The sequence below is a fragment of the Platalea leucorodia genome, assembly GCF_965183815.1.
Source record: "Platalea leucorodia genome assembly, chromosome: 4".
NCBI lineage: Eukaryota > Metazoa > Chordata > Aves > Pelecaniformes > Threskiornithidae > Platalea > Platalea leucorodia.
In genome coordinates, this window is record NC_138826.1 from 58,371,697 (window position 1) to 58,398,256 (window position 26,560).

Genomic DNA, 26,560 nt, shown 5'->3' on the forward strand with positions numbered 1-26,560 from the left:
TTTTTGGTTTGACAGGTGAAGCAATAAACATCTTTACTGACCATTGAAGTCCTTTGCTAGACAATGGACTGAAGCTTTAAGGCAGTTCACAAGCAGCACAACAGGGAAGGGTGTTGTTCCAAAAAAACATTAACGCAAATTAAAAACCTTATCTTGTAAAATGATTACTTTGACAGCCTTCGCTGAAGGCCCCAACAAAGGCAAGGGGAACTCCCGGTTGTGGACAGTGAGAGCAGCAGAGGTGAACAACACGAACTTCTGCAAAACTTCTCTACAGGTAGCCAGAACGAGATTGCGCAAACACCAAACTTGGCCACAAATCACTTAGAGGAGGGGAAAGCGGGGGAAAAATTACTCCAAAGCATGCATCATTTACATGTTCCTCTTTTAAGAGGAAAAAAGAAAAAACAAAGCACTCACATCTTCCATTTGGGCTCAGGAAGACCAAAGATAGTAAAATCAGAAAAAATAAAAAGTTTTTTCAATCATGCAATAATACTTATTGCATTCAATGTGCTTATTATTCAAGGACTTTTTCCAGAGGCTCCAGATGCCATTTTAAAAGCTGATATAATGCAAGGTTTCTCACAATCCAAATCCTGAATGAAGAAATATGAAGGAGATTAGATATCTAGTTATTTTGGTCTCCAAATTGGCTATCACTGCTCCTTCTAAGAGCTAGAAAACAGAAGTATTCACATATATTACTATTGCATTACCCAGTTGTCACAACCTGACAGTGCTTCTTTTGGCCACATTAGGGTTCCTCAGTGGGCATATCTTAGCATGACTTCATGACAATGGTCAAATAACATCTCCTCAGAAGTACTGCTGTCCAGAGATGAAAAGCAGCAACATCTCAAAGCAGGCCTAATTTGCATCCTCCCTCTTTTTGACTTAAAAGGTCTTGACCTTTCAGATGCAGTTAAGGGAGCCAGTTTCACCTTTAGCAAAATAATAATTAAAAACCCCATAACCCACCTCTTCTCATTGAAGAGGGGTATCAGACATAAAGGACTACCAAACATAAAGGTCAGTTTTCCTCAACACTAGAAACAGAAGCAGTGACATGTATCAAAAAGCAACTCTCTGGTACTGAGAAGCCAAACGACTTGAAGGCTGCTGGTCAATAGCTAGCCTAAACTGCCAGGTAAATCTGTTATCACATCTTGGCAGGTCACCTGCAAGAAACTCTGCTTTCTTGGCATGGACAAAAACTCATATTACCACTCACACTTGTTGAAAATTGTAGAGGCGCCCAGATGTATATGAAAATAGAAGCTGAACACACACCTCTGTCAGAGCTGTGGTCCTCCCTGGGAGGCACGACGACATTTTGGAGGAGCAGAAGACTAGTTTCAAATCCAGCCAACCTGTCCTGTGGCTGACTACAACATCTATTTTAATCGTGTCAGCTTAAGTGGCCTCAAAACACAAGTGACTGTATGGTGTGCAATGAGGCATGTAGCCTGGGAGATCAGACTGATCAATCGGCCCTTCTGGCCACAAAGATGTGGGTTTTCATCAAAATTACATAGGGGTAGGAACCCAGACATCTCTAAATCTACCAATATGACACAAACATCGTATTTCTAAGATACTCAGTATAACACAAAAAAACAATAAAAATTCCAGAAAATCTCCAGCAAGGAGAAAACCCTACATAGCTCCATTGCTGCAGTCACTTAACTATCTTTCTCCTTATAAAATAAAATGCAACTAGACCAACTACTTTAGCCCCATGATTTCGATGGCAGAGACAGTATGATCCCTAAACAAAATAGACTGAAAAACAAGAATGTAAACACAACTGTGCTCCAAAGACTTCGCGTCTTAATGTCATCTGTGTAGGGTTTCACTGCAGAAACTTATGTGGTAGAAGGAAAATCCCTGAAGGGTGTGTGGCGCACTGGGGACCCCTTCTGCAACTCCCATCCAAAGCACATTGCTCCCTTCCTCCCCCAAAACTCAGCCCTATTCATACACCCACACATTTCCTATTTGTTTCACTTCTGTGGTTCCATCACTGTCTCTGAAATACTGGCATTTAATCATTGCTTTTGTTAAAGTTAGTGCTTTATACCTGGTGAGAATAAGATTTTGTCTACTAATCCCAGCCTCTAGTCCTATAAATCCACAATAGATGCACTGAAGACAGGAGCTACATTTATATATACTGGTAGAGGAAATGTCTTTTTCTTGTTTGGTTTGTATAGGGGGAAGGAGAGGAAATAGGCTGGCATGTCTGGTTTTATGGGGGGAGGGCTAAGTGGCAAACCAAACTGACTGCAGCTTAGAGGGATCTAAATAAAGGAACAAAAAAAAAAGTTACAGAGCTTTTAATAACACACAGCAGAGAAAACTACAAACAAACTGCAAGCAGAAGTTGCTGCTTTTCCTTTTTATTTTCATAAGGCATTGCTCCTTGATTGCATACTGTGTCCAGTGAATAAGCCATTTACTATTGTGGTTGGAGTGAATGAAGCTCAGACCTTTCCCATATATGGCAGGGCCTTTTAATCACCAGGGAGCAAATGAGCAATGGAATTTTCCTGACTTTCTGGGTTTGCAGTGCCCTCTCTTGTATGAATATCATTTCCCAGTGAATGCTCGTTACTGGGATTTTGACCCAATTTCCTGCTGCTGTTGTCCTTTAGGGGATGTGTAGAAAGCCAAACAAAAAGCGCCGGCTTCTGATAGCAAGCAGCCCACAGTGAATTCTGAGTAACCTAAGGAAATCAAACAGATTTACACTAAGATAACCAAAATCAAACCCAATATATATTTTTTTAAACTAACAATATGGTTTACAACACTGTACAGCTGCTGAAAACAAGATCAGATTCAGGCCAACTGATGCCCAGGTTAAAACTTCTCCTTCATTTTCACCAATGCAGCAGAAAACAGACAATTGATGTTTCCAGTTACTGGGGATAGCACTAGGGAAATTCTCAGCTGGCCTGCTTTTGTCAGTGTAATATACATTAGCCACAGAAATGCTTGGCTCAGTATCATCTGGATTGCCTAAACACTCTTATTCATATTTACAGCAATTAAAATGCTGCACTTCAGTCTTTAATCCAAGTTTTGTTTGAAGTGGCAAAGCAACAGCTGTGGCTTATCAGACATCTGAATGAAACCCCTCATTTTCATAGCAGGGGTGTGGCTCTGTGTACAGGGCTAAGCTGTTCCCAAAGCCATAAAACAAAGCAAACTCTTTCCTTTCTGAAGACCCAGGGGTGCAGCACTCCAAAGCCTCCCATGAAGGATGCTGACTAGAGGCATCCTGCAGCACCAGCTGGTTAAACTATGCAGGTAAACGAGAGCTGACCAAACTCTTCCCCGGATCTCAGAACTAACCCAGCCCACTCCCATTTATACAGGTTGCAGCCAAGCTCTAGGAATTTCTTTTCCAAACATACAAGCTTTAACTAGGCCGGAACAAAGCCAAATTCTCTCCTGGCTCAATGGCATTTGAAATTGCTGAGAGAAAGCAAGTTATCACTAGGTCATTAGGAAGATGCAGAGAGAAAGTCCTTAGCCTTTGCTCCATCTGCAGTTGATCCCAGAAGACCAAGCAGAAATTGTCTTCGGAACAACTGCTGGTATTAGAAGGTGATGCTTTGGGCTATTGAACAAGCACTGCTAGGTCCTATGAAAAGGCGAGGAATTAAAAAAGGTCCTGCCTTTGCTTCTGGGATGAAAGAGAGATTTTACCAGCATGAATGCTGTGGCAAAAAAAAAAAAAAAAAAAAAAAGAAAAAAAAAAAAAAGAGGAAGGGAGGAGGACCATTTCACCATTAGGGAGCTTACTGTCAAAGAAAAGAATGAAGTGGGAAAAGGGTAGTAACACGCCCTGTGGCAGTCACAGAAAGACAACAGTCACATCAAAGCCTTGCAAATAAGAATCGAACAAGGGCCTGATCACAGACTCCTTCACTTGGGCAGAGCTCCCTTTGAAGATGACTGGAATCCAACTGGCACGAGTCTGCAGGACCGGACCTTGACTTCTGAAGGAGCACAGGAACCACTGCTCCTGTGCTTACTCAGCAAGGGTTCGTCCAGCCTCGCACAGCTTCTCCCTAGCCAGAGCCAGCTGCTTCAGAGAAGACATCAAACAAGCTGCCAACAAATCTCAGGACCTTTGTTTACAGAGCTGTCATAGGTTCAGGCTCCCTTAGCAATTTGATGAATCGTGAATGCTAGTTCTCCCTTATCCCAAGTTACTTAACTTCTAAAAGTGTACGCACCAATTTCCATGCCCCTTAGATCTCCACATACTTGAAGGAAGAATGGGAGGGTCAGTGCAGGTGGAGAGGTGTGAAATCATCTTCCTGCATTTAGCAGTACTCCCCCCTTTTTCATATTTGTTGGCTTACAGAGTTACTCTTCTGAATAGATCCAAAACCAGAGCATTTACAGCAAAACTTTATCTCCACAAATCTATTTATAACCCTTCTATGAGCTAAATTCCAAAGATTTTTTTTTTGCCATTTAAGGACATAAACCAGAAAATTTGCAAACGGGTGGGTTCCACTTTGCTTCACACCCTCCACAGCAAGTCTCAAGGGAAATGCTCTTTATTTGTATTCAGTACACAAGAGGGTGTGGAAACATGTAATGTTGTTTCCATTGCCTGAAATCTTTCCCTAATATTTTCCCCACTGCAGCCTGGCCTAGCCCCAGGAGTTACAATTTCAAATGCTCTCATCAACATGAAACTGGACAAGCTGATAAGGTTCAGCAGCTTGCTTAGTAGTTTCTCTTCCAAGCTTATGACACTGTGGCAGGACTGTAAGTAAAAGCTGTCATCCCACATTTTTGGTACATCCACTACAACTTCACAGGAAGGCTCTATCTCAGATTCAGCAAGAGCAGTTAAATCTGCAAGCACCCAAGAAATTCCCTCCAGACATGTGAGCCCAGTGTCACTACTGAGCCTGGCCCATCTTCCACCTCAGTCACTGGGCTTCAGTGGTTTTATATGCACAATCTAGAAAAAGTTACTTTCTAGTAGAATACATATCTGTGTGAACAAACAAAAAAAGTGTATGTTCTTGCCGGGAAATCAGTCAAAAATAGGGTTTTAGCCTGTGCTTAAACTTGGCATTTTGGTATTACAAATTCTTTATAAATACTAATGAATTAAGCCCCAGCAGCCCCATGGGCTAAATATAAAAAGGCACAGGTTATCTTTTACTTGCAGATACAGAAACAGACACACAGTCATTAAGTGACTCACCAGGTATTTATGACCACACAAAAAAATTCAAAGGCGAAACTACTCCACTGGCTTCAGATATAGCTGCCTTTTTCCTTTCTCTCTATCCCCTGCTTCCTCAGTTCTTTGCTCCTGCCCCCGCTGCAAGCCAGCAGGACAGTCCCCACAAGCACTTCTTCCTGGCTTCAAGCCAAAGTCCCATAAACACTGCTATAGGCAGGATCTTCTGATCAGGAGGTGCCCTATGCTTCACGGACAGTTTCCCCCTCTCAAGGGGCAGACACAAGGGGCAGGGAGGGAGAAAGAGGCATCAGTTAGCAGTGGTGGTTCCTTACCATAAGTGGAGGAGGTGAGTGCTCCAGCTCAGAGCCCACACGCCTCACCGCCAGGGACCCCAGCAAGCCTGGGCACTGCTATAGCGGGATGCACAGCAGTTACTGCAAGACAGAAGCAGAAGCCAGGAGGTTTGCAAGTGAGAAAGTCCAGAAGGCTGCGTTCCCCACAGGGCCAGTTAGTGATGCTCAGGGAGAGAGACGCAGTAGGGACCACGCTGCTAATGCTGGTATCTGCTTAGCTGTCAGGCTGCCAGCCCCACACCATTTATCAGCACTAAGCACGGTTCCAAAGAAAAAACACATGAAAAGCAGCACTTTCTTACGCAAGATGTAAACCATACCACTAACGTACCAGGGCCAGCAGCTAAGTGACGGTGTTACGTGCCCTAACCTTTTTGGTGAATCGAATCCGTTTCAAGAAAAGTAGGAGCAAGCTCCCGTGGGGGTGGGAGGGATCCCAAATTACAATGTACTGAGCATCCTTCCCTGCTGGGCTAGCTGAACTGTACAAAACGATCAGAAAAGGCAAAAAGAAGTTGTTACATAGTTCAACTGTCTTATGACCTCAGTGTTTCATCCAGAAAGGTCAGATCTAATCTGATCTTCAAATGCCTTTGAGTCAAATTTCAGCCTTAGCCAAATCCTTGACAAACCATTTGGAGGCATGCAACAGTTACAGCTTCCCAGAAAACACCAGTGCCGAAAGAGTAAGTGCCAGCATGTAGGTAAGTGCCTTGTTTCCAGTACAGATGCCCCCAAAATGCATTCTCACCAGGTCACGGGGCTTTAAACCACCCAGGAGCTACGAACAAAGCCAGTAAACCGGCCTCTGCACATGCACATTTCTGAAGGTGAGAGCTCTAGCAAGGAAGCAGCTTTCTTGTTACAAGCTGCCAGGGGGTAGTTACTAAGAAGAGAGAATTTTTAAAGAATGAAAACTTGCTTTGAAGATAGACTCCCACCCTTTTCAGTCACAGGCCTGTCTGCCTCAGGCTTTGTACACCTGGAGCCCAATCCTGCAAACGCCTTATAAAGCTCCTCTCAAAGGCAACGAAATGTTCACAGGATCATGCTTCCCATTCTGCCCTGTTACCTTTTTTGGTGCTTTCTCTGATACCCAAAAGAGTCCAGACAAGCACTGCAGATGGACAGCTAACACTGCTCTCTTGGCCCTCTCTTTCTTATGCATATATGGTTTCCTGTCCCTCTTTGTTCGCCTGCAGCAATCCAAGTTGTTCCAAGTTGTACCCTTGGCAGATAAGGGTTAACAACTCCACTGATCTTTAATACCAGTTATAACTCGGGCAGCCAACAGAATAGGTCTCATGTAAGCAACTGAGAAATCAGAGTATTTTAAACAGTCTCGGGGCACTCAAATGCTATTTGTCCTGCAGCAAGGAAGACCTGCAGGCTCTCACTTTTCTGCAATGAAAAGATCACCCCCATAGGCAAGGCGACTCCAGCTGCAGGCAGGGAAGGGTGAAAAAAGGAGTACTTCTTGATAGACCTTCCCCGTCATCTTTCTTTTCATTTGACAGAGGCTACCTCCCAGCATGCAGCCAGTGAAAAAAGCCTTGCTCTATCTTTCTAGTCTCACCACCTGGAATCAGTAGCACTGCACCCTAACCCCATGCAGGTCCAGACGGATGCTGACCAGCATGCCTCCATGCCACGTGTGGCCCCATGAATAAAACTTTGAGAAATAAGAAGTCTTCCCATCTTAACGCACTTTAATTTTCCCTCTAACATCAGCCAGAGGAACTTACAGCCCCCCTTTCCTTTCAAATCACCTAGCTTTCAGTGTCGCTATTGCATTGCGTACCAGTGTTGGACAAGAAATAAAAGCACAAGGGAAATCACCCCTTTCTCAGGCTGCTCCGTGTCAGAATAATGCTGTGAACATATGAAGTAACAATTGTGGAAAATCCCTTATTCACCTAATACATGTTTACATCACTTACTGTCAAAGCGTATTCAGAGTACACAGGACTCCCCTTGCATCAGATCCTGCATCCGTTAATGATGGTATTGATTTCACCAAGACTAATCCTGTGAATGAAAGCTGTGGAATTGATCCTCTTGTCATTGCATGCTGTGACAAAGAGGAGTTTTTGGGAAATACAAGTTATTTCAATTTAGTCTCTTGTTCACAGGCTCCTTATCCGGTGTTTTTCCCCTACCATCATGATTTAGATATTACATTAACATGTGCAGGTTTTGTTGAGTAAGATACCTGCCTATCAGAAAGCCTCCCAAAGAAAGGCAGACCTATACTTTCTTCAAATATGTTGAGAATAGTTCAGACCTGCTTTACCTTAAAGGCAAATTAATTAAGGAAATGGACCGCTTACTTCCTTGAAGCATCACCCCATTTGTAATTTATGTTAAAACAGTCCGTTTCATTGGTTTTGGTGTACGTAGTTTTAAGACCCCATCCTGTCTCTCCATGGCAGGACAAAAAGGTATGAAACTTGTTTGTAGATGCATATGCTCACACAGAACCTACTGCTACATTTAATGAGGCAGAGAAAGAATGGATGCAGGGTCCCAGGGTTCTTTGATGGCAAACCATACCAGCACAATCATTCACAGTATGGTACCTAAAATAGACAAATTACAATAAATACACAGTTCTCACAGAAGAAACACTCTGCCTCCTTGTTTTCTTTGAGCTGCTGCCAGGGAGGGACTGTGTTTTTTTCATAAATTATTCTCCTGCACGCCTTTTAGCAAGAGAAGCCTTCTCAGCTAGGCAAGATTGCATAAAAACTGCATACTCTGAAAATAAATACTCCTCTGAAAACAAATACTCCACAAAAAGTAATTTTAAAACAGTTATCTTGCCCATTCTTCCAAACAATATATAACATATGAGAAAAATCAATTCTATTGCTGCAGGTCTGGCCAGAGGTTACAAGTTTGGTCAATGTCTGCTGCTCCCAAGTATCCATCTGCAGCTAACTCCATCCCTCCCTTCATTTTCCCAGCCTTTTCTCTGAGAAATTCCCTGCTATGCAGAATATCATGCTATCAGCAGCCAGCCTTGCACAAGGCTTTCAAACTGTCCGAGCATGTCAAAGGAGCTGGGAAGGAGAGCCTGCTCGCTGGCTCTCCCCAGCAGTGCTCTGACTGACACAAACACAGCCCCAGACTTTTAAGAGCTCCAGTCCCACCCAAGTGCATTTTTTTCTCCCCCTTTTAACAGGAAAGACAACTTCACAAGAAACATTCTGGCAATACGCTGCTGCGCATGTTGAAGGCTGCAGACAAAAACGGATGCCATCTATTGTCAACAATACTTCTATGAAAGGCTGCCATGACGGACATCTGCTTCAGCAAGTATCAGATCAGTTACATTAACCAGAGCTTTACAGTATCTGTATCAGTTACGCCGGGAGACTGCCTCTACAGTCAGGCTGCCTGAAAGCCCAGGTATTAAGTTGCAAAATTAAAAGCAATTCACCAGCCATTACCACACTAAAAACTTTTTCATTGCAATTCCTTTAAAAAAAAAAAATAAATAAAAGCAAACAAGAAAAAATAAAGGACAGATTGGCTATTTCTCCACTAACAAGCCTGCTGCAGGATCCCACACAGAGTTGGACCGGCACAGATCCTGCCCTGCACCCGAAGCCTTGCCCCCACACCTCCGCGTTAGGGTCTGCCGGGGTGGGCGAGCATGCACCCCCTCCACCACCCGGCACAGATATCTCCCTTAGTTCCCCGTGAACATCTGGAAAGAGGAGGGGGCACGGAGAGAGGAGGGGAGGAAAAAATACTATCCGACACTTTCGCACTATTTCTATGGCTCGTTAGATTTCTCATGCTGCTTAATCTCTAGCCATAACGCAAATGCAGTCAGACCGGCTCGCTCCCAAACAAACAGATATCTTAAGCCCTTACCTCTGTGGCTGAAAAGTTTTCAACTAGTAGGAAGGAAATGAATAACTGGCTGCTTGGGCAGGAGCACAGCAAGAAAGGCACACCAGCAGCCTCACACACAGCCCTATTCAATAAAACTACAGCTTTTCCTTGGCCCCTCCCAAAAGTCAATGCTAAGTGAATACATATCCCTTATGTTTACAATTGGCAGGCAGCGGTATGCATTGTCCTCAATTTATTCTAATAGGCAGCCAATGACTACGCACAAGCCAAGGTGGGTCCAGCCTGCCTGCAGAGATGCCTGTCATTCCCTAGGCATGCTCAGGAAGCCACTCATCAGAAAACCAAGACCTAAAAAGCTCCGAAAATTCGTGCAAGCTGCCAAAACTGTCTTGCTACATGCCCTTTTTTGGTTATCCTTAGCAGGGCCTCTGAAAGTAAATCCTCTGTCAGGAACAATCATAAGAAATGTTAATCTTGGAGAAAGAGGCTGTCTTGTTGAACACAAATGGAGCTTAAAAAAGGAAATACACTGAATGGAAAGAGACACAGTAAACATATTTACTTTTTTGCACCAGTTAAAAAAAATCAAATAAATAATTTCACCACAGCGAAACTTCATTGTATTTTTTTTTTTAACGAGGACCACGTGTAAAAGGGAACACAGAAATGCTCTGCTGTGCAAGCTTGATTCTGCAGAGAGACACCAGTGGGAAAGGCACATGAAAGATGAGTTGGCAGGCTTTGCAGCCCATTTCCATTTCAAATAGTACAACAGAAGTTATATACAGAATATCCATGTTCTGAAAAATAACTTTTAAAGGGATTCAAAATTTTGACAATGATCCTTAGCAAGTCGGACTAGTTGGATAAACAGGTTTAGTTTATAAGTATACAGCTATTTATCCAGACATTAAAACTGGTTCATTTAGTATGAGGATGGCCCTACATCTACATATTATGGCCAATATTTTTCACTGTCTTTCAATACCATAAAGTAAGCTCAGATTAATTTTCATCTGTTTGTTTTGCTGTAGTGATTGCATACTATTGATAACTTACCAAATTATGCAGGCAGCTTAAAAAATGAAAGAGCAGATGCAGGCTGATGCTGGAAACAAGTGAGCTATGTAAAATAATTAAGAAAGTGTGAAACTAAATATGAAAATGATTGCTTAGGAAAACAGCGCAACACATAGACCCTAGTGCGTACATGTACCAGCCGCTAAGCAAGGCTGCAGGAGAACTGCTGACTACTCTAAGGGGACAGGATTCCAGACCCGGAGATATTCTGCAGATTCATATTTGACAATAATATACACAAAACGAGTTAGGGGGAAAATATGTGTAAGATGACTTTGCAGCTGAATGGGCTAAACTATTTTAATGCCTTTCTCCGTCTTTCTTTCTGGTCACTGGGCCCCACGAATTTCGTCACATGTGTAATGCAAGAAGGACTCAGCCCACAGACAGTAAACTTATCTTTATAACATGAAAAAAAAAAAAATCAAAGGGACCTGAATCTATGCAGATTTACAGCAAGCAATCATAATTATTCTAGTATCATTTTAAATTTCACAACTTAATTAGATGAAGTAAAAACAAACACCACTTTTTTGGAAACTAACTTTTTTTCTTTATTTTAACAACCCTTTGGAAACTTCATCTAATGCTAGATGTCTCCCATGATATGGCTGTGCTGGTTTTAAATATTAATACATATATCATATATATAACTTTGGTTTTTAGGATTTCCTAAACAAGAGAGAACAAAATCCTTGTTCTCAGTCATTCCGGTAACTATAGAAATTATTCCCTTACATATCAATGACCAAATAAAAAGATGCAGTGACATTCTTTAGGAAGAAATGACAAATCTCTACTAGATCCTACCATCCTCTAGATTTTCAGAACATAAAGCATCAAAGAATACAGGCTGAAGAGTAAATAGGATTAAGGGATGCTGATGGTCAGAGCCGAAAACTGAATGTTAGAAGTACCCTGAGGTTCTCGTTCCAGCATAGCCATCAGCCCCCTGCAATCTCAGTGTCCACTGCAACAGGGAGCAAGCTGCTATACACCATGTTAAATTGAAAGCAACTTTTTTTTTTTTTTTTTTTTTTAAGAGACTTACCATGAGTTTGATGCTCCCTTGTCAAAGCATCCCATACTCTTTGTGTTCTAAGTCACTTTTGCATTAATATTGTGCAAAAAGACTGATTTTGCTTTGGGGAAATGCTGTCATGAAAAGTAAAGTTTGCATCCTTCTTGCTGAGCTGAATTTCACCTAGAGAAACTTTTTAATTCCATGACTTGAAACTTTGAAGCCAATGAACTGGCACAGATACCATAGTTTTCCTGGAGATATTACTGGAAACCTGAGCTATGAAGAATGCAGAGTTAAATTTCTAATGGCTGCTCTTTTGCATCCTATGACTAGGAGCCACCTGTAAATGCCTGCTTCAAATACATAGTTACAATATGCCTAAATCCACAATAGCAGGAATTTAGGGAACTATCATGATAGTCCTTGCCCTCATCACCAGGGTTGCCACTCTTGCCACAGCTTCCTATCCCCTCTGCTTTGACAATCAGAGACTTTGTGTCATAGCACAGAACTAAAAACATTTTTGGGGGCTGAATAACCCAACTCCTGGTTTATGATTGCACATATAAGACACAGAAAAAATAGTATATGCAGAAATCAAACCCTCAAACCAAGCACAATTTTAGTATTGATACCTTATCATGGTAAGTAAGGGCCCTGCAAGTGCTCATCACTAAGCTCTTGAGCTCAATAACTCAGGGCAAGGGTGGGACTGCTTGCGATAAGAGCCAAAGCGCTGTACGTGCTGGGCTGTTGGAGCATTCTTGGAGGCCTAAGCCTGCAGTCACTCCCTCAGAAGAATCATGTTAGAAGTACCTGGAAATCTCTGTCGAGACTGTGGCTCTCACAGGTTTATCAATTTTTCCTACAAAATTTACAATCTAAAGCTGAGGTAAGTCTGTGGTCTAGAAAGTACACTATAAATCATTCCCTAGGTGGCAGGTCTGGTTGCTGCATACAGCCACTCCGAAGAACTTGCACTTTGGCACGGCAAAGCCCTCAAGACTCAGCAGGCAGCAGTGGCCAGAGGCCACTTGGATTATTGCTGTTCCAGCCCTGCAAGTGCCTTCTTCCCAAAGCAGCTGTGACAGCAGAGCTGTGCTCCCTGCCTGGAAAAAGTCTTTGGGGTATTTCAGGAGGGATAATCTTTTGCTTTTCAAAATGAAGTCACTTTTTATTATTGAGCTTCCCCAAATTAGTTTTCTTCTATTTGATGTGGTGCACGTGGCCATTACTGAGTAGCACTAAGTCTCCCACCACTGTCACTGCAATGTCTTCAGCTGCCATTTCAGAAGCAAAGAGGAAATATGTTCCCCACCCCTGCACATTCCCACAATACAGCAAGATGCATACAGAGCATCAAACACACCATAGAGAAGACCACTCTTCCCATCTGTACCCAACCAATTTGCCTATTGCCTCACATCCCCAGTATCTAATTTTCTGGTGGTCTGTGCAGCTAACAGTAGGTCAAACTGTCCTAGTGCTCACAGCATAAATATAGATATCTTTAGAAAGGAGCTTCCATCCTGTAACTAGCATGGGTGCTCTGTGCTTAGGTGGGGACACCAAAACTCTGCTTAGGAGAATGACAGTAGCAAGGAGTAACCGACTCTATTCCCTAGTGCAGATAGGGACACAAAGAGGCAGACTTCCTCCTGCCCCAGGGTAACGAAGATGTGTCACTCAGCCCTGCTGACAAGAAAGTGATCTTTATTTCCAATCCTGGTACCAGTAATAAAGGTGTGACACGCTGGAGTGCTGGCGTGGGTCACAGATACAAAAGGTTATAATCCTGTCAGCAGCAAGGGTCAGCATCCATTGAGCCCTAGCAACCACGGCTACAGCTGAACGTCACTCTCACTCTGGCAAACGCCCTCAGACCCAACCAGCAGCACTTTTATCTGTCACATTTGGGTTCCCTTCACAGCACTCTTCAGAGCTATGCAGAGCAACTGTTTATTGTAAATAGAAGTTTGCCATTCTTTGTCTCTGAGCAGGACAGGGAGTGAAAGGAGTTTTAACACTTCCAATGACAATATATATCCCTGGAGGAGCACATGGCTGCATATGTCAGGGGAAGAGCCTTGGTCCTACCCTGTAAACTCTCCAGGGAGATAAAGGAGGTATCAAAAGACTACGTCTTGAGAAAAGACGTAGGACTGCCTTCCCTGGCAACATTAAACAAACCTCTTCTGCTCCTCATTGTATATTGGAGCATTCAACACAGTGTTGAGTAACTCCAAGGACCCCTGAAATACTGGTCACAACTGCATCATTCTTCACTTTCAGCCCCTCCAGAATATAAGTGCTCTCTAAGTGGAACGTCATGATCAAAGATGAAGGGAACTGTTGTGAGACTGCAAGAGATGCCCAGACTAACAAGATCTTGCAGGAAGTCCTGTTACATATACCAGGGTGGGTGAGACCTGTGTTGCTTGCATGAACAGGAATGAAGGGGGACTAAGCCTCCATTGGCCCCCAAAGGACACAACTGCCCTAGGAAATGGGTCAGATGAGAAGCATACCCAGAGAAAAGTCAGCACTAGGAACAGCTGAGGAGATGGGACACCAACTCACACTTATGCTCTCTGCCCTCTGTACCCTGGTCAGACACAGGATGATAGGCAGGGGTACTCTCTCCAGCAGACTTTGCTTTTTCCCTCCCTTAGTACGATAGAGCAGCGGCCAGGAAATGTGCCGTGCACCCTGGGCTAGCTCACACCTCCTCTCTTGCTCCAGGCCAGACTGGAAAGCACGGTTTGGCTCTGCACATTTTCTCATACCCCCTCATAACATAAAGAGAGCACAGTGTGGGTTCCCCCTGCCCCAGCAGATTATTTCTAAATGATGCTATGGCTATGCCATTTCCACAGCTCATCTGAAATCAGCCTAATCTTATATACAGAGGATACAGCCCAGATGGTGGTGCTCACAGCTGTGCACATCTGACATGAAGGTGAGTAAGCCTTGATTTGTAGCAAGCCACCCAGCTGGCAGGTCTGTCTGGGGGATTGCTTCGAAGTGCATGAGGGAGAAGCCCACACACCATGAGCAGATTTGGTCATCCTTATGATTACCTCCTGGGCAGACAAACTTCTATCTTAGAGAGGAGGCAGAGGTAACTTTTCAGGAAAGTTTTACACATACTGCTTCAGGCCATATCTTTTGGCCTGGAACAGCACAATCCATAGGACTTCAAAGCCACCAGCAAACTCAAAGAGAGCGTAAAACCTACCACAAAAGGGAGCAGAGGAATACGGCCATCTCTTCAAATGCAGGTCTGTGTGCGGTATAATGTCAGTCAGCTGGAAATAAAAAGCTAGTGCTGCCTAGACACAGTAACAAGGACTAGAACATAGATACCAAGAGGGATGCACATCTTTTCTTAACACAGATGCGAGCCTCAATCTCCCCAAGACTTATGTATATCCAGTGGAAGAGACAGAGCCCTCCAACGAGCTACTCGCATCACGGATGTTTAGCACATCCAGAAGAGCTGCACTGACAAATAGGAAACCCAAGGCACCAAGCCTCCCACTCAAAGTGCTACAAATCCTCCATGAGTGGCGAGGACTCTGTCTTCTTTCCTTCCTGAAAGGCACTATGAGTCTTCTGGGTGCTAATAAAAGCAATAAATGAAAAAAATCAATGGACCCTGTTTAAGGTGCAGGAATCAAGAAGCATGCCACACATCAGTCCACACCATGATAACCAAGCAAGGAATGCAGGGCAGAAGATGGTAACCAGATTCAGCTTGCATAAAGGTATTGGGAAAGAAGAGACACACGCACACCCCCGCTATGTGGAGAGAGACTTACCTAGCACCTGAGAATAGGGATCAGTCCAATGTTTCCAAGAGCAGCACTCACTCACCTTGGGAGAAGTGAAAAAGTAGGTGTATAATCATGTATTTTTGCCATTCATTTTGGTGTGGCATATCTGTCCATTTCTACTAGGTGTGGTATTTTATTTCTCTTGGTTTAGCCAGCTAAATATATGCAAAGCACGTTTATATACTAAAAAGAATAGGCGAAACAAAAAAGGGATCCCAAAACCTACTGGAAAGAGACACTTTACCTACAATAAGAAAGAATTAATCGTGGACACAGTGACTTTACCTTACTAAAAGCAAAACAAACAACATAGCAGCCCATATTCCAAAGAAAACAGAATACCTGCACTTTTCCACTACAAAACTAAGCCTAGCTACAAGTACACAGTGCCCCCCAAAGAGCAGAGACTTCACAGCACCTTTACTCATTAGTAGAAAATAAATAATTTTAAAAAAGCTCTTCTAGATTGCTTTAGAAAGTAGGAATTTTATACACTTTTTCTGAAGGCTAACATGTGGGGTAAGGTAACTCTGCCCTCAGGGACACCCCCTTTTTTGAAGGGCATGCCCACTTCTCTCGTACAGAGTACAAACTATGAACAGTAGTTGTGTATCTTTTTCCAAAGACACCCGTTTTCCATTGCCAGCCATGAAAGATTACACGCAATGAAATTAGCAGTGCTCAGAAAATTTGTGCACATTCTCAATTTGCCTTTGCCCAAGAAAAATCCATGCATTTGCTCAAAACAATTGCACTGTACATACTCCTTCTTTATAAGTTTGGCTTTATTTTGAGTATTGTTTTCCAGACAGAAGAGATGGTGCCATAATTTACTTTTGCAACCGAGTTACAAATTGCACAGCTGCTGGTACGGGCATTTTGAGGGTGAGGCGTATTCCTTGGCCTTGATTTTCCTCTCGCTTAGACTAGGGTAAAGCAAGTATCAGCCTAATCAAATCAATATTCTCTGACGTATCCTATTGTTACAGCAATGTGAGAACCAGGCCCCTTTGTGCTCTGATGCTAATAAACTATTCAGCTTCAGCAGTTTGGCTCTGGCAATGAGCAAAGGTTAGGTCTCAGTTGTTAACTTGGCCTCAAACGAAAAACACAACTTTAGCGGGCAAAGTCTATTTGAGTCCCACATATGCTCATGTTTGCAAACAATACTTTTGATCTTCACTTAGGTCTCCTTGTTCAGCTCTGGCTGCTGTAACAGAATTCAACACTTGGAGCTGCTTCTCCATGGCCATATCCCTAGGGATGGCAAGCCACAGAGAAAGAAAGGCACCTCAGGCAACTGAAGGCTGTGCCTCCTCAACAAAATCAAGTAGAGATAGTTGGCAGGCTGCTGGCAAGAATACCTGATTCCAGTAGTGTTTGCTTCAAACAGTAAATCTGCTACTGTCCCCATTTTATCCATGCAGCACATGCATAAGGGGAAGACCTTGAACACAGTCACCACTTTCCTATTCCTATAGCCTATTCATGCTATATATCTTATTGTCATATGTATCCTCATATCTCCTCCAGACCCAAGAAACTCTAACCAGTTCAGGCCACACTGTATGCCTATAAAGAGGACCAGACCTCTGTTTCTGAATGGTAATAAGCTTCAGTTCCAAACAGGTGAAAACCAGAATGATAGAAAGCAAGGAGTATTGCTCCCTTTTTAAAGATGGGAAACAAGATACAGAAGACATCCATGTAGATCCAGCTTAGATCCACACAGGTATTCAGACATTCAGCTCGTATTTATACAGTTAATAAAGTCCCCCATCATTTAAGACTTCACTCCAATGTAGACCCGGCTCTCAGTGACTTGCAGGCAGTGTCTGGCAGAGCCAAGAAAGGAACCCAGAAGTCTTCCATCTTCACTCACAGCAAGAGAGCAGGGCAAGCTGGAGAGCTGAAAGAAAGCAAGGAAGGACTGTGTGTGTCAGGCAAGAAGCAGCTATGGCACTGTAAGGGACATAGAAAAAACCCTGCTATGCAGGGTGCATAGCAAACAACTAAAAGACAAAACTTGTTGGAAACCTGAGGAGGCACAGCACTAAGCAGAACTAGAGGGTGAAGACTGGGGGGGAACAAGAGCACCCAGTCCCCATTTTCATACTCCTATTGCTATTACACACAGAGTGGCAGAGGTGCACTGTCCCAGCTCAGAACAAATAAACCAGTTGCGGTTTTGCATCATGCTCCGAGCACACACGTGCTGTCTAAGTGCTACTAGCGCTAGTGAACAAAGTCATTTAAAATGAGATCTCTCATGCCCTGCATCACAGCATCACACCCTGTCGGCTTGTGCAATGCAATAGCAGAGCCAGAGTTAGAAGCCCACTAGAGCAGACTGTGGCTGTGCCAAAGTAACTCAGTCGTTCTGTGGAAGGAGCCATGCATCAGTCAAAGTACATCCCTCACTCAATCTTCCAGCCATGCAATCCCTCTGGACAGAACAAGCCTTTGCCATTTCCTTGGAAAAGCCAAATTTCTGTCATCGCCTTGGACAAGGAATCTATAGGAAAGAGGAGCAGACACAGCAGACAGAGCCTCATCAGCAGTCCCAGGCATTTTGCTAAGCCAAAACCACCATCTGCCCTTGGATTTATCCAGTGGAGGGAAGAGTAACTGCAATACCTGCCTCAGAAGAAGTGAAAGAAGAGAAGAGGAAGCAAATGAAGAAACATTAGCAATACGGCTTATATAATGCCATGGGCCAAATTTGAGAACTAGATATAGGAGTGCACCGAGTCCCTAACATTCATCTGGCAGCACATACTGCCAAACCAGCTTGTCCCAAAGCTGAGAGAGGCATCACTGAAATGATGACTATTGCTATTGCAACATTGCCTAATAATCTTAGTCAGGATTCAAGTTCCCATGAGGTGGGCCCTTACACCCCAGCAGCAGGTTGTGGGAGACACTTGTGCCAGTTGTCCACATACCCAACAATCATTTGTGCACAGACAGGGCTCCACACCAACAATCCTAAGAAAGTGTGAACCCCAGCACAAGTTTCTCTGAAGGATATGGCTTTTAGTGCAATAGTGGACATAGCAGAATGTCTTTCCCTGCCCCCTCTCATATGCAAAGAGAGGGATAGTGGCCTTTTTGCTAATTATCCAGCATGACATTTGCTCCTCTCCTAATCTAGACACACCCAGCTTCCTCTTAAGAGCTCTGGGTAACGTCCTCTGACAGGCAATTTCCTGTAGCAGCTTCATTTAAATAAAAGAAGTTAAATATGAATTAAACAATAGGACCAGTGCAGAAGCTTCCATGCTATGTATTTTGAAATTACATTTCATTCCCCATTTCCCATCCTCCAATATTCCCAGTATGTCTCGCTTGTTTTTATTGACGAAGTAGCACAACAGAATTTCTCAAGGAGAAGGTATCAGGGGGCAGCTGGGGCTTTGAACTGCAGACAGGTATGCTATTTGTCTATATAAGCCAAATCACTGGCATAACACATGATGAGGTAACTACAGAAGTATACAGGAAAGAGGAGTAACAGCTCATATGTTTCTCACAGTTCCAGTCTCCAGTTCCTCTGCACTTCAAAATGACTTTGCTTCCAAGAGATTAACTCCCTGTGCTTTGCTATGCAAGTGGTGTAGCCACAGTTTATGGCAAAATTAAGGTTGGTGTAGAATGTAGCTTTCTGCTTTAAGCACATTATATCAAATCTACTTTGGCCTGCCCTTTGGTCAGAAGGTGAAATTGAAAGTACTAGGTTTAATTCTCTAGGCAGGGGTCATGCTTACCTGAAAAAATTACTTTGTGACCTTCTGGCTCTCCCGTGACCAGCATTCATCAAACACTCATTTAAATATCTGATCTCCTGAGCAGCTCCAATTTCTTTTTGTCCCTTCCCTTTCTAGAATGACCCATGTTCACCTTCTGTGGCAAGTTCTGAACCCCTGAAGTTTTGTGTAAGGTAACCTCCAGCATATTGATACTTGCACATTCAGCGCAAACAGCTTATCTTTTTTCCTATTCTTTAAGACAGATGAAAATCACAAAAAGTGAAAGTTTCTCTTATTTGTTCCTTCAAGAATAATTCCCAGCAATTGAGCACCAACTGCCAGCTGTACGAAGTACACCGATATCAATTAAAAATTCCATATTTTCCCCATTTATTCATTTGAATTTATATTTGAAGTGCTTTAAGTGCTTATAATGACCTTCCTCCAATTCTGGTTCAGGAGGAATGGAAATGTGATACTAATGTTCCTACTGGGTTTCTGGAATTCTTCTTTTGTAAGTCATGGTATCTCCTCAGATACCACTTCCTCAGACAAGCCATACAATGTCAGGGAAGACTGCAATACCGCTGTGTCTTTTTGCAGTCATAACAGTGGACACAAGAATTGCTTCCAGATACCTTGAATAACTGCTGTAAGGAAGCACTGCTTATCTTCTTTAGCAACATCAATGGGAACCTAGTAATGCAAGCAGGTCACAGATTTCTATGGGTACAAAGCATGTTCTTTGCCATCATGTTATGCCCTTTAGCACTGTATTCCCTGTTTATGTTTTACCACAAAAAATTAGCACGGGGATGCCCATGCAATACATGTTCAGAGTATCCCTCTCAAAGTAGATCTCACGGTTGGCTTGATAAAATAGGGGTCTCAGGATACAAAGCTCAAAAAAAGAAAAGTAGTCTTTGAAAGGTTGCACTTTTTCATATTAGAGACTGAAAGGACGCATCTTTGAGAACATTTGGCTGAGCATACATTACATCCTATAAAGAAAATAACTTATTCTTCCATGAAACTCTCTAGATTATCATGTGCTACCCTTTATTAAGGCAACACCATTACCACATTCTTCTCATTTCTAGTACTCGGTCTCACAAGACATTAAGAGCAATTCCCCATGCTGCAAGTTTAGACACTGATGATGTAAACCAGTCACCAGCAGCTTATGGTTAATATCTTTATTATTTTCAGCCACAAAGACAGCTTCCATAAACAAAAAATAATCAATGAACTTTTTCTAAGCACAAATATGGAAAGAATTATGCTTGCCTTTACAAAGGCCTTTTCATCACTGTTAAATGTTTTGGGGTAAAGGAAAGGGATGTCCTTGCCAGCATCTACCACATATGATATTATAACCATCAAGATAAACAACCATATGCCTCGAGTCAGAGCTGCTTCTGAGCATCAGAATGCATGCATGAATTCCTAACTAACAGCTATTGTTTGGATTCATTAGAAGAAATATCATGAGTTTGACTTTTTCCAGAACTTAGCACACTATAAGACCACAAGCAAAAAAAGAAAAAAAAAATACCATAGTTGATCAGTTTTCTAAGTGGCCTTAGTTTTTAAAGAGATTTTAAATTGATTGTGGGTCAGAAACATAGTCCTGCATTTGGTTGCCATCTTTTAGCGTTCAAAGCAAGTTTCATATACTCCATATTTGACTGAAAAAACTGACACTTGACTTATTTAACTTGACTTCTGAGCAGTTATACACAATTGAATGCTTCCTCAGAATAGCAAGGGGTTTCCTTACACAGATGCCTGCAATGAAAATATCAAAGAAACAAGCCGCTTGCCCAAGTCCCTGCACAGTCTGGTTGCTGACATTTCCCATTTTTAAGCAGATCACAGTTAAATTCACCGGCCTTCAGTGAGATGCCAGACCTGTTCCTGACAGACCCTGAACCAGACTATAAAACAATTAAACTGCTGATTGCATAACTAGGCAGTAGGATAGCTATAGACACCAGAATGTATAGCTCTATATTTCAAACTATTGTCATCCTGCCTCCAGCATACGTCAGGAACTCGCTCATTCTCCTCAGCCCACATAAGCAGGGCTTACTCCCCAGTTTGCACTGCACTCAGCTGCAGAATCCCACCAGCATTTGTTGTGCTCAGCACCCGCCTGATGCCATGAAGAGCCGTTTGTGAAATGTATGTAACACAAAGAAGCCGTACTCTCCCTCACAGTGGATGTGAACAGTTCCATTCCCCACCTGCACCAGAGGCACACTGAGCATTAAACAATATTTGTACAATACCATGAAGGAGCAAAATTCTATTCAAACAATTCTCTGGGCTGGTCAAAGTCCCAAATGGCTGTTCCATGGGAAATTCCAAGATTTCAGGACTATCCTTGAGTTCGTTGTTTAATTGGAAGAAAGAAAAAATTTCCAATTAAATGAAATTTCAGATGTATCTTCTCTTGACAACATCAAAAAACATTGTCCTGGTTTCAGCTGGGATAGAGTTAATTTTCTTCCTGGTAGCTGGTACAGTGCTATGTTTTGGATTTAGTATGAGAATAATGTTGATAAAACACTTATGTTTTAGTTGCTGCTAAGTAGTGCTCACACTAGCCAAGGACTTTTCAGCTTCCCATGCCCTGCCAGGTGCACAAGAAGCTGGGAGCGGACACAGCCAAGACAGCTGATCCAAACTGTCCAAAGGGCTATTCCACACCATATGACATCATGCCCAGTATATAAACTGGGGGGAATTGGCCAGGGGGCGGTGATCGCTGCTCTGGGAATGCCTGGGCACCAGTCAGTGGTTGGTGAGCCATTGCATCCCTTTTTTTTTTCCTGGGTTTCATTCCTCTCTCTCGTTTTCCTTTTTGTTACAATTTATTATTATTTTATTTCAATTATTAAACTGTCTTTATCTCAGGCCATGAGTTTTCTCACTTTTACTCTTCTGATTCTCTCCCCCAACCCACCGGGAGGAGGGTTAGCAAGCAGCTGTGTGGTGCTTGGTTGCTGATGGGTTAAACCACAACAGACATCCTTTCTAGTTCCCTATTGAACCTTTTATTGAAGTAAAAGCATCAGAAATAGAGATGAATGCTGGAATATGTTTCAGCTGCTTTCAAAATTTCTTCAATAATGTTTAAATCACAAAGAGACAAAAATCAACTCCTGTGAAATACATTCCAGTGAAATTCAGAGAATCTGTAAAAAACAAAAAAAAAAAAAAAGACTGCAATGAAAGAAATTTTAGCTTCTTCAGTAATATTATTCATTGTTTACTACCACAGTCTCTTTCTGAAGCCACCAAAGATATGTGAAGAAGCACAAACAGAGAAATATCCAGAAAAGTGTTCTGCTTAAGCTTTTTGGTACAATGACTGATTTCCCCATTGCTTTTCCAACTTATCCTCCAGATTAGTTGTGATTGATTATAAAAATCATACGGTACAAGTTCTGGCTTATGAACATGGACTTCATATGCTCAGAAGGATTAGCAAAAGACATTTTGATTCATTTTCTCCAAGGAAGAGAATATTTTTTATAATCTCTCTGTCCAAATTAAATCAGGAAAAAAATATATTAGTGGCTACATACTGCAACAGTATGGGAAATTGGACTGCTTATTGTTTCAGGCCCAGGCCACCCAAGATTTAAGAGGATTTGGCAGCATTCAGAATATATCACATGAGAGACTGGTGAAAACAGACAAACAAAACAAAAACAACCCAGATGGCTGTGCTTCCCTCAGTTACAAGGCAATACCATCAGAGAGGTCTTTACTCACATAGAAGCATTTTCATTTTAAAAAGGTCAGATATTTTTTAAATGTCCACCTTTCTACTTTTACCAAAAAAATCATGTTTTCCTCACATTTTCTGTAAGCAAGTTTATACAAATTCTATAGAAAAATCTCAAAAAAAAAAATAATCCCAACCTCACAAGATCCCTCTCCAGCCTCTTTTTCCTGTTTTTCTCTGAGATATAAATATCAGATGCAGGAATGTGTAAATGCAGAAAGTACATAATTTGTTGAGCTAGTCCAAGTATTTGGATAGTTCAATCATCAACCCATTTCTGAATTTTCTGGTATCATTAGTTTTACTGTATTGTTATACAAATTTTTCTGTTATTACAGGGCTGCTCATTTTAACTATATTTTATTCCCTCTGATTCATTCATAAAGAAAAACTATGAGCATCAAGTACTGAAAAGGAGTCTACCCTTTTTCATTATATTCCCTAATAATAACCATTCTGACTTCCAATGCCATTTGCTTCCTTGGTTTCCACTCAGCTTCTGTGCATCCTCCCTGCTTAAAGTCTTCACAGGCATCCTTTCCTGCCACATTGCTACAGGCTCAGACACAAACTCTGGGCAGTCCCTTATATATGTACACAGCAGGCAGGCCTGTAATATAGCCTTAGAAGGATATGGCATTTGACTCAGAGTAATGACTTTGGTACATGACCATATGCCATAAGCAATGCCTTAGCCATAGATATCTATTCTGTAGCATGGATTTAGCCATTCCTGATTATTTCTAAACAGCGCTGATAATTCACACACAATGCCACTTTCCAAACATCATTACAGATGTTTGTGGGTTTTTTTTTTTCCTGGAAAAAACTTGCCTGAACTATATACTATAGTTGTATCCATCCATGTGTCCACAAATATGCTCTGTAAACTAAGTTTTCATTCATCTTTCTTTGTTACCTTCCCTGGCTTTATAGCTTGTAAATATTCCCAAACAACCACTCTCTATGGAGACAGTGTTCCCACCAACATAAATCATTCTTGATCTTTGTTTAGCTTGTATGGCAATCAAGGATATTAAGTTTACATATAGTATGACCAGGGGTGCATGGATAGAAAAAGACAGTTACAAAACCTTAGCACCTGCTAAGGCTGCGGAAGACATCTACACTATTGATATTAAATGACATCCTGTCCATTATATTACTATAATGATGTGTGCAGCATGGACACAGGAGTTAATCTTGGCCCCAGGATTTGTGGAAAGGTAGATGACAAGTGCAGATGGCCCAGTCATTAAGTCTTTAGAGAGCAACAGCGGTTGTGAAAAGCTGTTGTCCTTCTGTTTCAGCCCCAAAGAATCTACTGGCCTGGAGCCCTTGACTCAGTAATGACAAAGCTCCAAGGAAGAGGTGCAGACTGGAGCAGGTTAAGCATGATCAATCCCTAGGGAAGATGGGGAAGGAAAAAAAAAAAAAAAAAGTATTATTATGGCTGTTAAAAGAGAAACCATTACATGAAAGACCAGAAACTAACAGAAATCAGGATAGAGAAGGAAGAGAAAGGAGGCAGCCACACTCCCTGGAGGGGCCTGTCAAGTGGTAGGAAGAAAACGAACCCAGGTTTGCAAAGCAGTATTTGCTTTTCTCTGTAGTTGTGCATCTACCATGAACTGTGCCCAGAAGTACAGCGTATATGTGGTTTGAAAGTGCCTTGCAAAATACCCATGGTTCTTGCTTTGACCATTTGTCATGAAGTCTCCACAGGACAAAACAATAATAAAAATAAAAATTAAAAAAAAAAAAAAAAAACACAAAACAAACAAACAAAAAAAAAAAAAACCCAAGAGTAGAGATCTGGAGATGGCACAAATAATAGAAATGAGTTTGTACAAGATCGGAGGAAACTACATGTCAGAGCCATAGCTCCCCAGAAGGGAACTGAAGATGGATTCTGAACCCCAGAAACTTGCTGAGAGGCCATACGTATACATATGCGCCAACAAATCTGAACATCACCCAGGATCAATAATTTTAAAGGTCAATGGGCTGCTGAAGCTCAACATAGTAGCTAGATGCATATCCCAATTGATGGAAGAGGTCCACTAAGACTGTAGGTCAACTACTGAGAACTAACTAGCTGTATAGTATAGTGTTGTACAGTGTCTCCAGTGGATACAAGAAAGTGTTTACAAATATAGCCTTACACCTCATATACAATAGGAATACGTCAATCAAGTCAGGCAATTTTCAAACCCTTTAATTTTTAATACAGTCGATCTCTACTTGTTAAAGTACATAAAAATGCAGTATTTTACTCCTGCTGTCTATCACTACTAAGACACCATGTCTCCTTCTTTCCACAGAGGTCCAACTCTAATTTTGAAACTCACCTTGATGAGCATCTGTGATTTATAGGACTTTTCCCTTTAAAAGTGCACAGCTCTGCTTCTTCTGTGTTGTCCTCTGGACATGACAAATGCCTGAGAGATCCTTGAAACCCAAACCAGACCAAGGGTATTCTATATACAGCACTGTAAATGAAGACATGTAAAAAGCACTGTGCCTTAGATCACCACAGTCCTTAATGAGGTGTCAAGTACTTCAGACATCATGCCTAGCCAAAGCCCACTTGTTCATAAACCAGTTCTACCCAGTGAATATTTTCTGCCTAGAGAACAGCCAGCAAGCTTTGCTGAGCCAATTAAACAGATAACATTGGTGAATGGGGTTAATTCCCCCCATAAACGCTTTTATGCTCCCCAAATATACTAATAGTAAGTTCATCTACAACAAGGGGTGTCCAAGGGAAGGGGTGAAGGGTTGCAAATATAATATATTTCAGTGGGAATGTGCACAAAAGGGCAATTCTCAGATGAATATCACTTCACTCAGTGAAGCCTAAATTTGTATTTCCATTTAATGTCGTTGCATTTCCTCTGTACTGCAGCAGAAGTAAACCTCTAAACCTGACCTGCAGTGTAGACAAGCAGAGTCCAGTCCCTGTTCTAATTAGTTTGGAGAAATCTGGGAAGAAAAACTATGACCTGAGGAGAGGAGCAGAGACTTGAGCCAGTCTCTCCCACTTCCCCCGTACCTTAGCAACCCAGTTTGTCTCCCCCAAACAGCACTTTTTGCCAAAATGGAAATGCTCCAAAATTTTGGCGCAAAATTGTTTTGTGCTGCTAGAGCCCAGTACATAACCAGAGGGGGGCACCAGGGTCAGAACTATTATGCATTTAGATTGTGTAGTGTAGCATATGATTTATTTTTTTAAAACAATGGCTATTTTCTTGCTCCACAGACGCTGATTGCTCAGACCCAGACACCTATTCTGTGAGTTAGACACATGTTGTGAGCTGTTTATGCTGGTCACATCCTCTGTGTAAAACTTTTATGACTTTTTTAGCTTTTTATTGTTATGTATTTGGCTATCATAGCACTCAAGTGTGGCTGGCCCACACTTAGGCAGTGTAAATCAAGTGGGACAGTAGTGAGTGACGAAGGATTTTATAACTCTGAGGAACTGGCTGAACTCTTTCCCTGTTGTTTTAAGACATTTATATTCCCTCTTCTGAAGGTGTAGGATATTCCTAAGTGAAGGGAAAGCTGGATTTTTGTCTTCCCCTACACCCTGTGCATGGAGTCTCCTGAGATTATTTTCAGCTTTAACTCT

At 42.1% G+C, this 26,560-nt stretch overlaps 1 protein-coding gene across 7 annotated transcripts in view; it reads right to left on the reverse strand.

Annotated features, from left to right (window-relative positions):
* CALD1 (caldesmon 1) overlaps window positions 1-26,560 on the reverse strand; it is a 248,553-nt gene that overhangs the window by 186,944 nt on the left and 35,049 nt on the right. For 5 of the 7 annotated variants that reach the window (XM_082311265.1, XM_082311264.1, XM_082311263.1 and 2 more), the window contains exon 1: window positions 9,460-9,595. The exons of 1 other annotated variant lie outside the window; for it this stretch is intronic. The gene's annotated coding sequence lies outside the window, so the exon portion shown is untranslated. Of the gene's footprint in view, window positions 1-5,556; window positions 5,659-9,459; window positions 9,596-26,560 lie in introns of those variants that run through there. One more of the 7 variants, XM_082311258.1, reaches the window with a different exon arrangement.